The sequence below is a fragment of the Pteropus medius genome, unplaced genomic scaffold (assembly GCF_902729225.1).
Source record: "Pteropus medius unplaced genomic scaffold, Ma_sr-lr_union100, whole genome shotgun sequence".
In the NCBI taxonomy this organism is placed as follows: domain Eukaryota; kingdom Metazoa; phylum Chordata; class Mammalia; order Chiroptera; family Pteropodidae; genus Pteropus; species Pteropus medius.
In genome coordinates, this window is record NW_024344371.1 from 9999237 (window position 1) to 10016882 (window position 17646).

At 38.1% G+C, this 17646-nt stretch overlaps 1 pseudogene; it reads left to right on the forward strand.

Annotated features, from left to right (window-relative positions):
• The first annotated feature begins 15779 nt into the window (after positions 1-15779).
• On the forward strand, positions 15780-15898 carry LOC120608629 (uncharacterized; annotated as a pseudogene).
• Positions 15899-17646: the final 1748 nt, after the last annotated feature.

A 17646-nucleotide genomic window follows, 5' to 3' on the forward strand; every position in this document is an offset into this window, starting at 1 on the left:
AATAAAAGGAAACAATGCATTTGAAATTCTGAGTAAAAACGACTTCCAGCCTAGAATTCTATACCCAGATTAATAGTAAAGTCTAAGGTCAGAATAAAATTTTTTCAGATAAATGAGGTCTCAAAAAGTTGACCACCCTTGTAATTTTCTAGGAAGGTACTAGAGTCTATGTTTTAGTAGAACATCAGAGCAAATCAAGAAAGAGAAAGATGCAGAGTCCAGGAAGCAAGGGATCAGCTCAATGGGGGAGCACAGGGAATCCCCAGGGTAGCAATGAGGAGAGATCCGCTCACCCAAGGATGACCACTGTGCCGCTGGCCTGAAGAGTAGCCAGTCCAGATAGGAGCCAAGAGACAACTTTCAGAAGGTCTGTCTCCAAGAAAAAAAAAAATGATTCAATATGTTCAGACATACTGAGAGGAGATCTATCTTTCTGTTGGCATATCTGGAGGTTCATGGAAAATTAAAAGTAACAATTATTAACTCAAGGGAAAATAAAGAGTTATACAAGCATGCAAATACAATCAGAATACTGCATGGCTTGGATCAAATAACATTTCAATAGGCTTATTAATAAAAACACTGAACACTGGGTTAATTAAAAGGCATGATATAAATTTGTTGGGAAGATGGGAGAAAGGAAAGTGTGGGGTATAATGGTGATAGTTGGGGGAGAAGCATGATATAAATCCTCATTTTTAAAGTATGAAGGCAACAATATTCCAAACTTAAGTCAAATAGGAAATAACACAGTACACATGCGATCTAGGAAAATGGAAGTAAATATCCAAAGAAAGAGCCTCACATGTCAAAATATAATTACCTGTCATAAGTGAGAATGGGGAAGAAGGACAGGGGACTATTTGATTAAAAACTATCACCATATAATCAATTAAATATAGTTCTGTTTTTAAAATATTAAGGGAAACTGAGAAAACCAGGATCTGGCTAGGCTGTTCAATCCTGTTATACTTAAAGTAAAAATTTTGACCATGGAGCTCACCACCCAGTGGGAAAGATGGATCCAGCTCGAAATGATTCCTCAACAGCAGGAAAGAAGGAATGGCTCAGCAATGTGTCTGGTAAGTGACTAGACCCTAAGGATTTCAGCCTGGCTAGAGCATTGAGTTGGGGACTAACATTAGAAAGGGGATGGGAGGGCAGATTCCAATCTGAGGAGTTTGCCAACCCTGGCTTTTCACCTAGCATCTAATCTGTGGCTCCTGTAGATGTTGATATCTTAGAGCCATGCACTGACCAGAAACAACCGTGAAGTTTCTGAAATTAGACTTGCAAACACCTCACCTATCATCCTTACGTTTTCTGTGGTCTCTCTACCCCCAGACTCAGAAATTAATTGTAAAACGACCTAGATTCCAGCAGGATGAATTCTCAGCCATAACAAAACTTCTACACCAAGTCAGGGTCCTGACATGGAAGGGATAGAATCCTGAGACTTGGAGTGAGGATATCTGGGTAGACACACTTGACAATCCTCCAACGTCCCTGAATCCTTTGGGCCTGTAAAAGTGTTCATTTCCCCAATTAGAAGATAGCAGCCACCCCTTGTTTAAAAAGAATGCGGAATCTTCAGTGGAGGCAGGTACTTTAACAGCGGTCCCCAACCATTTTGGCACCAGGGACCAGTGCTACTATGAGAATCTAATGCCTGATGATCTGAGGTAGAGCTGAGGTGGTGATGCTAGTGCTGGGGAGCAGCTGTAAATACAAATGAAGTTTCGCTCACTCGCCCACTGCTCACTTCCTGCTGTGTGGCCCGGTTCCTAACAGGCCACAGACCAGTACCGGTCCCTGGCCCAGAGGTTGCGGACCCCTGCGTTATAGGACAATGCTCACCTTCCTGAGGATCTGCTCCCATATCCTATCTTGGACCAAGAATGAGGGTCAAATCTCAGCATGGCCCAACTGGACAAGTTCAGTCCTGCTAAGGGATGAGAAGGATTACATACTGAAGGAGCTGCAGGAGCTGACAAAGTTATACCAACAAGAAAGGCAAAAATTTGACTGAACATGGATCTTGAAGATGCTGTATTCAAGGGCAGTAGCATATAAATTTGGATAAGGGAATTCATCGATATGGGGATACTTTTCTGTGACATGAGAAGTAACATGCTGATAAGGCCCCAGGGGCTTTTTCCTAATCCCCTGTCGGAATGGATCCTAGAAGCCTAGAAAATGTAATGTCCACATTAGATGAAGAAAAGATATCAGATCTACTGTGACAGACTGTGGAGGAATGATTAAAAGACTCAGAGCATGCTAGAATGGATTTATTATAACACATGATACCAGAAACCCACTATATTCCTTGGGAAAGCCCAAGATATGCTGGTTATCAAGACAACATGAAGTCTGCTGGTGAAGGAGTATCACTGGCGTAATTAAGAAGCTTAGCAGTTGCTCTCCTCTAAGAGATCCTAACAGAGGCTGCTGTTTTAATATTGGCTTCCTTACTAGCCATCGGGATCATAAAACCTAAAAATAGCAAAGGCCTGGTAGCAGCACTTAATTGCCAGAGGCTGAGTGGTCATAATTACCATCATGGGCACAAGTCAGAATGGTAGTCTGTGATGGCTGACTTATACGGATCGATAGAATATGGTGTTCATTGAGGCGAGCTATATGAGTAGCCAAGGGAGTATTGCTTAGTATTGAAAGAGATCAAGCATGTACAAGCAGAAAGTTGAGATCAGCTGCCCCAAAAGAAAGTCACGATCCTTTGTGCAATTTTCAGACCCAAGTCAGTGCTCAGATCCAGAATTTACTGATTGAAAGAGGTGACACAAATCAGGGACAGTTTGAACATTAAAAGAGTGATAGTAAGGGATTATTAAAGTAAAAATCCAATGGGGGCTACTATGATATAAATAAGGGAGAAGGGAAAGCTCTATCAGTAGAAAGCCAACTGACAAATGTAAAAGGAATAATGAAGTCAAAAGCCACCATTTTACAAGCACCTTGACCAAGACAAGATTCACCAATGATTGCTAAAATAGTAAACGAAAGTTTGATAAGGATAAGAGGTAATATTCACATAGTCTTAAGTATCACCCCCTCCTCCAAAATATTTATTACTCACAGAGTATATAACAGGAACCTGGCAAATACTACTTTAGCCAAATTATCAAACTTAACATTGCCAATAATGGGACTAATCTATAGCATGTGTCTCTTGCTATGATGCAACTTGAATCTGACCATGAAGCAGACAAACCCAAATTGAGAGAAACTCTACAAAACAATTGGTCTGTGCTCTTCAAAACTGTCAATTTCACGAACTACGAATATAGACTCGGGAATTGTTGTAGATTAAAGGAGACCAAAGAGATATCATAACTGAATGCCATGCATGACTTTGGATATTCTTTTACTATCAAGAATGTTATTGGAACAATTAGTAAAATTTGAAAAAGTTCTATAAGGTCTAGTTTATCAATGCTAATTTCCTGATTTTGATGACTGTATGACAGCTATTTAAGAAATTCCTTGTTTTTAGAAAATGCACACAGAAGTGTTTAGAAATGAGAATCATGCTGCAACTTAGTCTTAAACAGTTCAGGAAAAAAATGTGTGCATATATCTATCCATCCGTCTACAGATAAAAGGATATAGCAAATGTAGTAAAATGTTAACATATGGAGGATCTGGTTAAAAGATATCCAGGAATTTTTTGTACTATTCTTGCAACTTTTCTGTAAATTTTAAATAATATAAAAATTATGTGTATATATACACATTTATATGTATGTCTATGAACATATATATACATATATATGTATGTGTGTGTGTGTGTGTGTGTGTGTATGAAACCTTCAGAAGCACAACAAATGTATATAGCAGTGATTCCCAGAGTCCTTCCTAAAAGACATCTATGAGTCATTTACACTGAAGAGAAAAGAGGACCCAGATCTTTAAAGGGTTGCTGTACACAGGGTCTGGGTGACACTGATACGCAGAAAACCAAATCACCATTCTGACCTCCTGTTAGACCAGAGGTATTTGGGATTTCTGATTTAATGCTATCCATCTCACAGTGTGTCTACTGGATCCCTGGAGCTACCTACTAGTCATTTCTCCAGTTCCCGAATGTGTAAATAGAATGCATATACCTACCAATTTACAAAACTCTTACATTGGATATTAGCTCCTTAAACAGAAAAATTGTAGTAGGAAAGGTCAAATGGGAGCCTGCCTCTAAAACTACACCCACCTTTAGTCAAAATAATAAAATTAAAAAACCATATTGCTTCCCAGGGTGGTTTATATCCCTATTTATATTCTCATTTAATTCACCCAAATGGCCCTACAAAAGCCTGATAAATCATGTTGGGTAGCAGTGGACTATTATAAACTTAATCAAATAGTGGCCTCAATTGCAGTTGTTGTACCAGATGTGGTTATCTTTACCAGAAGATTAACACAGGCTGTAGAATATGGCATGCTGCTATTGCTCTGGCTAATGCATTCTTTCTCATACCTATGAGGAGGGCAGATCAGAAGCAGATTGCATTCCTACGTGTTGGACAACAACATACTTTCATGATCTTGTCCCAGATTGTTAATTCTCCTGCTCTCTGTCACATCGTGGTCCCAAAGCAACCTAGATCACCGAGACATTCTTCAGAACATCACACTGATCTATTATATTGATGACATCATGCTAATCAGATCTGATAAGCTAGAGTGGTAGTATCTTTGATGTCTTCATAAGATATATGGGCTCCATGGGTGGGAAATAAACTCTACAAAGATTCAGATTCCTGCTACCTCCAAAGTTTTGGGGTCTAATGCTCTGGAGTATTCTAGGGCATCATCTCCAAAGTAAAGGACAATTCATTATACCTTGTATCTCCTTCCACTGAGGAATAAATAATGCTTGATAGACCCCTAGGGATTTTGCGGGTAGTATTGTTCATACTTGTGAACACTGCTCTGACTCATTTATCAAGTGATTTTGAAATCTTCCTGTTTTGAATTGGACCCAGAGAAAAGGAGAGATCACTAGCTGATTCAGACTGCAGTAAAAGCAGCCCTGACAAGTGGGCCATACTATTTGGTAGATTAAATGGAATTAGAAGTGGAAAAGGTATCTGGTGAAGTTTAGGGCAAATTCCAAGAGGAGAGTCATAACACAGATCATTAGGGTTCTGAATGTATAGGGTATAAAGGGAATTATACACCATTTGAGAAATAGCTCCTGACAGGCTAGAGATGGGACATCTTACCATGAGATATCAAGTGACCATGTACCATAAATGCCCACCATGACCCACGTAGGCTCAGAAGCAATCCACCATGATATTCAAGTGCACAACTTGGATCAGGCTCAAACAGGTCTAGAGATCACAAATAAGATGCAAGAACGGGTGGCCCAGACTCCCAGACACCTACCACTATGGCACTGAAGCCTTTTGCCTGGCTCACAACTATGACCTTCTGAGGGTGTTCTCTATCTGGCTCACAACTATGACCTTCTGAGGGTGATCACAGCTGACCAAAGAAATACATAAGCTTAATTCTTGGGCTCAGATTCCTCAGAAATGAGTTTGGATTATCCTACCAAATAAGCCATCTAGACCACTAGAAGTGATAGCTGAGGGTGAGAAGACTCTAGAATGAATAGTAAAGGAGGGAGATGATGTGTGTTAGTTGTGAATTCAGGCCCAGCAGCATCAGTGGGACGATACTTTTCCCACTAACCGTCCTCTGAATGTTTTCCTAGAAACTGTGACCAACCCAAATCCTGGAGAATCTATTTTTTTAGTGAGATGAACTTCATGTGAGAAGCAGTGAATCTGAATAGGGTGGACTGTAGTAGACACTGTCACTGTCCCACTCAAATTTGATTACTGAGCTGTGTACTCATTCCCTCAGCTGCTACAAATATTGGCTGATAATAGCTCAGAGGCACCCATTTTATGGAAACGTGCCCTCAGCCAAGGAGAACTATCTTGCCTAGAAGGCTATGACCCTCATCTCTTTACTTCTATCAACATTGCTAAAGATTTACAAGGCATGGGGTACAAAACGGTGTCATTTATGACCATTCCTCACCTACCCTATGAATAAGCTACAATTTCCCTGAAACTACATTCCTTGATTTGCCTCTTTTTCTTCCTCATTCCACTCCTTTGCTCTTCTACAGTTTTCCCCTGAAGAATACTACTTTAATAAAATATGTGCACCTGAATCCTTGTCTCAGGCTCTGCTTCTAGGGTAGCCAACCTAAGACATCTGGGATACTGATGTGATTCCAAATTTGAAAATCTGTGGACAGTGCAAATTTTTTGCTTCCAATTTTTATGCAGGTTTTACCTTAGTTAAGATGTTAGCTGTTAAACAGCATTAGTTTATGGTTTCTCCCAGTGCTATTTGAATATTTTTAAGTGAACTTAAAACCAAACAAGCCAAAGATGGGGTTGAACTCGACTAATATGCCAGAGTTGTCGAGAGAGTCCCATTTCCTCTTGTTTATCTGTGAGGCAATGGTGAAAAGAGGATAGGAAAATAAGGTGGAAGAGTTTCCATGCTCACACCATCCTCATCTTCTCCATCACTTCTATCCTGAAGCTCCAATGAGTGTGCCCATCTTATTTTCAAGAGTTTCTTTCTGTTAATATGACAAAGGACATTGATAGAGATTTGGAACAAAAATTAAAATGGAGCAAAACGGATTGGGGCAGACTAAGACAAGGAAAAGGAGACCAGTAGAGAGCCTGTTACACATAAGAGGCTAGATGTGAAGTGGTGAAAGAATAGACATGAGTTATTTTAAGTGACTATAACCCAAATGTTCTCAGACTCCACCATCCTGTGGGCTCAATTAATCTTGAGACAACATTAATATCCCAATTTCCCTGGATCATCCCCACATCTGCTAGTGCAAATCTCATCTTTCCCATTCATTCCTGGACAACCACTGCCTAAAGGGAGCCTCATACATACTCAGGAACAAGCGTGCTCATGTCCTTTTGCCTCAGCCTCCTCTTGATGTTGGCTTCCTATACACCACAGGAGGGTGCTGCCTCAACACTGTGAACCTGAGGCTCCCGGAGAGCTAACTACTTACTGTTCCCAAAGCTTCAAAAAAATTTGTGGTGACAAAGAGTGTTCCTTGATTCCCAGCTGAAATCACACCAGAGCCACACAGTGTTTGAGAGGCACTGAAGAGACTAATGCTTTCCCAACCCCAATTTGTTCTTCATGAAGATTTGGCACAAAGACCACTGATGAAGAGTTTGAGTAATCAGTAATGTTCATTCATATACCACTATCTCATTCATTGAATACAGCAGTCCCCCCTTATCTCAGGGGTTGCTTTCTGCAGTTTCAGTTACCCATGGTCAACTATGGTCCAAAAATATTAAATGGAAAATTCCAGAAATAAACAATTCATGAGTTTTAAATTGCATGCTTTTCTAAGTAGCATGACGAAATACGCCATCTGCTCCATCCTACATGGAATGTGAATCCCTTTGTCCAGCGTATCTACACTGTATATGCTCTCCACCTGTTAGTCACTTAGTAGCCGTCTCCATTATCAGTTGGACTGTCATAATATTGTAGCACTTGTATTCAAGTAACCTTTCCAGTAGCCTAACACTACATCACAAGGCCTACATCATTCACCTCGCTTCACCTCATCACGCAGGCATTGTATCATCTTACATCATCACACAAAGAAGTGTAAGTACAGTACAAGATATTTTGAGAGAGAGGTGACATTCACATAACTTTAACTATAGTATATTGTTACAATTGTTCTACTTTATTATTAGTTGCTATTAATCTCTTACTGTTCCTAATTTATAAGTTAAACTTCATCAGATGTTTGTATGTATATATAAAACAGAACATATATATTCGCTGTTTCAGGCATCCTCTGGGGGTCCTACAATATATTGTCCCTGGATAAGGGGAGGAGCACTGTATTTCCTATGGATATATGTTGCCTAACCAACTAGACTGGACATTCCTTCAGGGGAACCTACTTTCTCTGTATTTTCTATAGTATATGTAGTGGTACAAGGCATATTGATCATGCTCAAAAAAATCCCAGTTGAATAATTAAATAGAGACCTGAACAAGGTTCCCAAGTCACTGCCTAAAGAAACTCTTTCATTCCATATGTGATAGTATAAGTGACTTTACATGTAAGTGGAATCTTAATTTGATCATATGATCATCTATTATTTTGGGGGGCTATAGTGTGCTGGCACCCAAGACCTTTGACAGAGTTAAACTTGAAATATAAAGTGGCTGAGACGAATGGTCAAAACAATAGAATGACTCTTGGGCCTACACTCTCAATGGGTACACAACCTACTTGTTACAACCTAACAAGAAAATAGTCCATCAAAAGAGGATAAGCCATGGGAAACAGAAAAAGGGAGTTGCAGAGGCACATGTTTGCGGTTTTCACTCGTAGTCCTCAGATATCTGGAAAAGGAACCCCATATCATGTTTTAAAACAAAACAAAGTTTGTTTGTTTGTTTTTTTACATACACACACAAGTCCTAAGAAGAAAGCTAACTAAAATACGCTATTTCATCCAGTGGCTGGTTAAGTCAGATGGTAACAGTAAATTGCTAAACAGCAACAAAACTTCAGATTTGATCACTTATGCAACAACTATGAATCAACTACTTTATAAAAGATATTCAGTGAGGTACTTTGTTTTCCCAAAGAGATATACAAAACCAAGCAAAATAAAACATGCTCACAATAGCTACAAAAGCAGTTTGTGATGAGTTCCTTGAAATTTATAGCATAATGTAATGGGAAATTAAGATAAAGGATAAAATGGAGATAATATTTAATTTTGTGTTGAACAGATAAGCTTTTAGCAGTTGAGGACAAGAGAGTCAAGGTTTTCCTCCTGTATTGTTTTTCAGATATCCTCTAGTTTCTAGATCAAGACTAGGAAAGAACAAATCCATTACCATAACTGGATCAACAGTTCAAAAAGACAAATCCAGCTGATAGCAGGCCAAGGATGTCATTGTTATACAAAAAAAAAAAAAAAAAAAAAGCAGCGTCCACAATGAAAGTGCAGAGCTTCACAAGAGAAAATCTGGAAGCAAATCAGCTCCTTCCACTGGTACAGTACCAAACTCTGCACTGAGCAACCTTGAAAGTCCTTCAGTTGAAGGGGACGGCCTTCAAAGCGGGAGGTTCGGCACAGGCAGTTAAATGCAAAAGTTGTGCTCCCTTGATTTTGCAGCCTTAGAAAACTGGGCCATTCCATTACTACTAATAATGTAGGCAGAGAAACAAAGACAAGAACACTTTGCTTTTAAAAAAAAATTCCCACAGGAAAGCTGCTTTGCTCAGTGTAGGTAGAAACACAAAGAATTGCAAGAAAACAGTCACATCCTCTAACACTTTTATCTCCTTGCTGCCTCGCAATTTTCACAGGTAGAGTGCAAAGAGTGAAAATTCTCATGGAAACCCAAGAATAAGCAGGCACGGTGTCTGCAGTGTTATATCTTGGTGCTTTAGTAACAGAACCTCTGAAGAGATGCCCCATGAGAGAGCAGGCTGCCCAGACCAGTAGGGTTTGGGAGAGTGCTTACCTTTTCATGTATCTTCATGCAAATCTCATTTTTAGTTGGTTCTCTGGGCTTCCTCGGGCTGCCAAGAGGAAGAGGAAAGTTGCTATATTATTTGAAGCCAAAGGAAAATTGTGGTTTAAAAATAAGAGCAGGCTTAATAGAGACTTTCTACTATCCTCTGACTACAGTATCTCAACATGACAATCCATTGCTGCTGGTGCCAATCCAATGACAGGGAGCATAGCTTCTTCACTCACGCCAGCAAGGGCTCCTCCAGCTCCTAGAAATAGCTTCCTAATCTTAAATCGAATTTCAACTCTCAGGGATTCAGAGAAAACAGTAATAAAAGACAAGAGGAAAGAGGCTGATTGTATAGGAAATTATCTCCCTGAGCAGAGATGAGGACTTCACTAACTACAGAGTAGTATTTAAAAAGAAAAAAAGAAAGAAAGAAAGAAAGAAAAAACCTAAATTCAAAATAAATACATGTATTTGGAAATATTGCAGAGAATTTCTGATTTTCAGGTCTAGTAAACTAAAACATAGAAAACTAACATTAACAAAAATGATTTAATAGAGATCTGTGTGTGTACAAATAACTGTTCTTTAGAAAAAAGACAGTCTCAAATACTTCTAGAACAAAATTTGTTTAGGTACCAAAAGAAATTCTTTTAAGACTTACAATATGCAATAATACTGGAAATAAGTAAAAACAAAAATAAATATGTATATTTGTATATGTATAATCACTTATTTTGACCAAAAAGTAATTCTTGATTCAGGAAAAACACAAAAGCCTAGAGACTATTCAGAAATAATGAAAATATTAGTTACTAACAGCAAGCATTCAATTGTTACTTGTATGTTGAATACTCTAACTGCTTTACATTCAATCTTCCTAATTACACTATCAGGTTGATGCTGTTATCTCCATTTTTCAGGTAAAACTGAGGCACATAGAGGTCGAATGACTTGCCCAAGGTCACATAGGAATTAAGTGGCAGAGTCACAAGAAATGGCAATGAGCAGACAAAAGACAAAAAACTGAAGAATATCCACCCTCCGAAAGTCAGAAATAAGGAAGAAAGAAATTGTCAGAGGAAACCATAAGGTTTCAGTTTCTCTGTAATAATGGGCTAGGATATTTGGAAAGTCCTTTTGAAAACAAAACAAAAATGAACCTAAAATCTCTAGGTAAAGTGTTAAAAAATAATAAAAGACTTAAAAAGAAGAACTAAGATGTAGTTAGAAATAGCCAGAACAAAAGGAACTTCAGAGATAAATGAGCACAGATGCCACTTTTGTACTGAGACGATTTGTTGCTCCCATTAGACCTGAACTTGCATGTGAAAACATCTGCAAGGAACAGAAAATGTTCATCAAGTGATCTTGCATATAAGAAAGAGAACCAAATAGAATTCAAGAATTGAAAAAATTTGATAACCAAAGTTAAGAGGTGTGGATAAGTTAACAGTAGACCAGGCACATTCGTGAGGAGGGATAAAAATCAAAAGAAGGTATCTAGGATGTAGCCCAGAGAGACCAACAGAAAATACAGAAGAGCCGATAAGAAGGGGGTACAGATACAAAGTCAAGAGTATGCAGCTGGGTCCCTACAGAGAAAGACAATGGGACAGAAACCACATTTGAAGAGATAATGTCTGAGAATTTTCTATAACCAATCCAGGTTCAAGAAGCTCAATGAATTCCAGAATTTAAAATAAAAAGTTCATACCTAGACACATCATGGGAAAACTACAGAAAACCGAAGACAAGAAGGATACTCCTAAATAAAGTCTGAGAAAAATTAAAGATTTTCTTAAGTGTTGGACTGACAGCTGCAAGACAGAAAACAGAATCTTTTCTTTTGGTGTGTTAAAGATTATTGTTCACCTAAAAATTCCATTCCAGAGAAAATACTTTTAGTATCAAGGTGAAATAAAGACATTTTAAGAAAACAAAAATAGAGTTTGCCACCCAAATACAGGAAAATCTAACAGATGCCCTTCAGGTAGAAGCAAATATGATCCAAAATTGAAGATCAGGGTTGAGAGAAGGACTTGTGAGTTTATCTAAACAAACATTATATACATAAACTAGGTCTTACAAGTTTAAATATAGAAAGTCATTGCAGAAGAGAGTAAAGTTACCTTTAGACTTTGATAAATGTTGTAATTTTTAGGATAACATCTAAAAAGGAATGGAAAAAAGTATAATGTCTAAACTAAGCGGGAAAATGAAGTTATAAAAAAATTTTTTAAAGGTACAAGAAAGTGCAACAGAATACGTATAAAGCACAAAATAAGATGTCAGATTTAAACCCAAATGAAACAGATCACACTTAATTTAATTGAAATGTACAAAAGTGAGGAAAATCTCCATGAGCTGATACAGGGTGATTTTCAGAATATATTTTTAAGTGAAAAATATACAAAAAATTGTATGTCATTTTTTGTATAAAAGTCAGAATACACACATTTATTTTTGTAAAATTAAACAGAAAGAATAAATGAGAAATAAAATCAGTGGTCTATAGGGGTGGCGGATGTTGGTATCCATGGAGTGGAAGGGATAGAGAAAGGAATGAGACTTCTAAGTAGACCCTTTTATACAGTTTTGACTTTTCAACCATGTTAATGTTTTATGCATGCAAAAAATAAATTGAAACAAGAATGTAGAAAACTCTAAGACTGAATGCAAATAGAAACAAAAGAAACCAACCATAGCTTCATTCACACTGATATATAATTACATAGAAGGAAAAATTAAATTTCTGAACACAGTACCCTGACAATACACCCTCAATAGAATACACTTTAGTCTAAGGGGAAAAAAAAAATGCAAAGGACTTCCACAGAGATCTTGAAGAGATTGAAAAGGAAAGACAGGCTGCTGCTAAAAAGGTTGTGACCCAGAAGAAATTTTAGGGTAAATGGACTGCTCCAGCTCCCAAATTTACTGCCATTCAACCCCAGATCACAGACTAGTCTGTAGGCATGAAGGTATCCTCATGCCTTGTCAGTGGTTCCCTTCTAAAAACTGGAGCACTCAGCCTGCCACTGAAGACTGGTCCTCAGCTAACAACAATATTAACATTAAAAGGAGCTTCCAGTCAAGATGGCAGAGTAGGTTAACACTGTGCTCAAGTCTTCCCACAACCACCTAAAAATTACAACTACATAACAACCATCATTGACAATTGCCTTAAGTCTAGCTGAACAGAAGCCTTATATCTAAGGACGTACAGAAGAAGCCACCTGGTAGGAGGGGCAGAGACACAGAACAGGCTGGCCCCACACCCACATGTGGTAGTTAAAAATCAGAAGGGCTTTCTAGGCTGCAGAGGTCCCCCCTGAGGAGCAAGAGGTCTCAGCCCCACACCAGGCTTCCCAACCCAGGCTTCCAATGCTGGAAAGAGAAATCCCCACAACTCTGGCTGTGAAAACTGAAGTGTCTGGCTTCAGGGTGAGGGCTGGAGGAACAGCTTACTCCCAGACAGAAGTGATGGCAAAGCCATTGTTCCTTTTTTGAGCTCTACCCACACCCAGCAGATATAGGCAGGAACCATATTTGAGTCTCCATCAACCTAGCTCACACTGATCACCATGACCTGGTGATTCCCTGAGACCCTATCCCACCCAACTTGTGGGCCTACCCAAGCCAATTCTGGTGGCTTTTCTATACAAACAGCCTGTCTTGGCTCATGCTGTGGACTTTCCTAAAATCTCTTGAAAGTTCACAAATTCTAAACAAGAAACATCTGGTTCAACATGCCCTGTACCTCTCGTTAAGCAGCCCCAAGCCCGCCACTAGTGGCAGCTAGCCTCAGTTCACAGCTTAGCCTCTCCCAGGCATCTCCGAGCCCAGAACAAGTGGCAATCATGTGCAAATCTTCTGCAAGTGGCCCTGGGCAGGGCACAAGTAGTAGTTGACTTTGGCCTTCACTGTAGCCTCTCCCCAAAAGGTCTCAGAACCAACACACCTGGTGACCAGCTCCAGACCATACCAAAGCACCGTCCAACCACCTCCACAAAAGACACATCCAAAAAGCAGACTGGGCATGCACCAGAGTCCCTCTAAAGCAAATCCTGCTCAGTAGGGTCAGACTCTGCAGAATAGCTCCTCCACTGTAGTCACTAGCCAATCAGCCTGAGGGCCACTTCCTTCCATTGATGTGCCAACAGCAATCAAGGCTCAACTGCAACAAAACTCACACAAGGGACACAGCTGGAGCATCCAGCTCAGGCATCCAGGGAGACTGTACCACTGGGCCCCACAGGACACCTACTACATAAGGCTACCATTCTACTAAAACTGGAAACATAGCAGCCCTACCTAATACATAAAAGCAAATACAAGGAGGCAGCCAAAATGGGGAGAAAGAAATATGCTCCAAATAAAAGAAAATAACAAAGTTCCAGAAGAAGAAAATGGAGATAAAAATGGAGACAAGCAATCTGCCAGATGCAGAGTTCAAAACACTGGTTAAAAAGATGCTCAACAATCTCAGTGAGAATTTCAACAAAGAAATAGGAAACAAAAATGGAGATAGAAAACATAAGAAAGAACCAGTCAGAAATGAATACAATAACTGAACTGAAGTATACATTAGAGGGAATCAACAGTAGAGTAGATGGAGAGGATTGAATCAGCTTTTTAGAAGATAAGTTAGCAGAAAACACCCAATCAGAACTCTAAAAAGAAAAAAATCCCAAAGTGAAGATAGTTTAAGGGGCTTCTGGAATAACATCAAGCATAACAACATTCACATCATAGGGGTACCAGAAGGAAAAGAGAAAGAGCAAAGAATGAAAACCTATTTGAAGAAATAATGACTGAAAACTTCACTAACCTGGTTAAGGAAATAGATATACAAGCCCAGGAAGCACAGAGAGTCTCAAACAAGAAGAACCCAAAGAGACTCACACCAAGACACATCAAAATGAAAATTCCAAAGGTTAAAGACAAAGAAAAACTTAAAAGCAGCAAGAGAAAAGCAGTTAGTTACCTACAAGGAAGCTCCCCTAAGAATGTCAGCTGATTTTTCAACAGAAACTTTGCAGAACAGAAGGGTTTGACACAAAATATTCAAAATGATTAAAAGCAAGGACCTACAACCAAGATTACTCTACCCAGCAAAGCTACTATTTAGAATCAAAGGACAGATAGAGTTTCCTGGGCAAAAAGCTGAAGGAGTTCATCACCACCAAACCAGTACTATAAGAAATGTTAAAAGGACTTCCCTAAGAAAAAAAAAAGGTGAAAAATATGAGTAATCAAATAGCAAAAACTACATATCGATCAACAATTACTTTAAATGTAAATAGATTAAATGCTCCAATCAAAAGATAGGGTGGCTGAATGGATATGAAAACAAGATCTTTACATATGCTACCTGCGAAAGACTCACTTCAGATTGAAAGACACAGACTGAAAGTAAAAGAATGCAAAAAAAATATTTCATAGCAATGGAAACAAACAAACAAAAAGCTGTGGTAGCAACGCTTATATCAGACAAAATAGACTTTAAAAACAAAGGCTATAACAAGAGAGAAAGAAGAACCCAGTAATTCTACTTGTGGGTATTTATTCAAAGAAATTCAAAATGCTAATTCAAAAAGACATATGCATCCATATGTTCATTCCAGCATTATTTACAATAACCAAGATAAGAAGCAACCTAAATATTCATCAATAGATGAATGTATAAAGAAAAAGTGATACATATATACAATGGAACATTACTCAGCCATAAAAATCAATGAAATCTTGTGATCCAAATGATATGAATGGACCTAGAGGATATTATGCTATTTGAAATCAGTCAGACAGAAAAAAACAAATATCATATTTTTTCACTTATATGCGGAATCTTAAAAACAAAATAAACAAAACAGCAACAAACTCAGATCTAGAAAACATTTTGATGGTGGCCAGATGGGAGGGACATTGGGGAGATGGGTGCAGGGGGAAAGGATTTAGAGGTACAAACTGGTTACAAAATAGTCATGGGGAAGTAAAGTACAGCATAAGGAATATAGTCGATAATATTGTAATAACTATGGGTGGTGTCAAACGGGTACTAGATTTATCAGGGTGATCACTTCATAAATTATATAAATGTCTAATTAATATGTTGTACACCTGAAACTAATATTGTATGTTAACTGTAATTGAAAATTTTTCAATTTTTAAAAAAGAAAACATACAGCCATACTACCCTGAACAAGCCCAATCCCATCTGATCTCGGAAGCTAAGCAGAGTTAGGCATGGTTAGTACTTGGATGGGAGACCACCTAGGAAGACCAGGTGCTGTAGGCATAAAAATAAAAAAATAAGGGATTTTAAGCTGACAAGATTCTTGTAATCTGTGAGGTCAACCAAGGGTTGCCTTGCCTTAAAAAAATAAATAAAAAGAAGAAAACTGCAAAGAAACCTTAAACTTGACTTAGAAAGTTTGTTGCTGATGAAGCAATTATGAAATAGTTTGAAATTATCACAGGACTGAGCAAATACATTGTTGGGAACCCAGGTTCTCACCATGGGAGAAGAAAGGTACAAATACCGAATGTAAGCAGAGAAAAACATGTGGTGTTAGAATGGAATTAGGGATATCTTCAGCATAAACTCAAGATTTCTTAGCTCTTTCCATAGAAAATACCTCAAAGCAATTATGTCTCTGTACCAAGGAGCAGTTCTAGTCTCCAGATCTCAGTTTTGAATACTGTTCCCCACTGTAAAGGGACATTATGATGTCTTGAAGAAATGACTGATTTCACGGCTGAGACAGGGGAAGTAAAAAGGAAGCCTAGAAGGTTTTGTTGTACTACAAAGTAAAGAAATACTCGAAAACTAACGGATACTATCAAAGGACTCAGGATACCTTGACACAGGAGTGTGAAAGAGCTCACAATGGCCAAATCTGGGATGACTTAAACCTCAAAATGAATAATATCAAGAATAGGTTATAACACTGAATAAACAAAATAATTCATGAATCCATCCTGATTTTAAATATTTATTTTAAAATGGTGGGGCAAGAGAGAAGGAAAAGCTTTTCTTTAGAATGCCTACTAATAAGCGTAGAAGGAATGATAGAAATAGCAAGTCATTATTTTACAACAAGAAAAATCACCAATGGATGATAAAATATTGGGTAAGAGATTATTGGGGAGCATAATGTGGAGAAATCTGACAGACACCCACCTTAACACAGTGATCAAACTAATTGGTAATAATGGGACAAACTGTATCATGCACCCCTAACATAACACACTGAGAACACACTGTCATTCTCTAGAAAGAATGTTTACCTGGACCTAACCATGAACAAGGAAGGAGTTAGACAAATGCAAATAGGGGGGTGCATTGCAAAACAACTGAGCTGGATTTTTTTTTTTTAAGAAAAAAAGAAAAAAGAGAAAAAGAAGCTTGGGACCTATTCTACCTTACATGAAAACTAAATGCAGTTCATGACCATTGGTTGGATCCTGCATGGAGAAAAAAATTTTAAAGACCTTTTTGGAACAATTAGGACTATCCAAATGTGGCCTTTGTGTTAGATGATAATATTGTATCATTCCTGAAACTTCAGAAGGGATAATTATATTGTGGTAGGAGAATGTCCAAGAGAATATCCATGTTCTTAAGAGAAAAAAGCTCAACTCTCATCCAGTTCAAAAGTAGCTATGTGTATATATGTACATATATTTGTGAATTTTAGGTACATATACATATGCATTTGTATAGATACATAATCATATAGAGAATGTAGCAGAGTGTTAATGATTGGTGAGTCTAATGGGTATTTATTATTCTTATAAATTTTCTGTAGATTTAAAATTCTTCAAAACAAAAAGTTGGGGAAAATTTGGCTGAAACACTTATTCATTTAAAAGACAAAAATTTTTATACTAGGTTAAAAGTCTAACTACATGCAATACATGAGAAAGCCACATTTAAACCTAAGGATACTAAAAGATTGAAAATAAACATTAACATAAGCTCAGATGGCTCTATAAATATTAGACGAGACAAATTTTAAACAAAAACATTACCAGAGATTTATT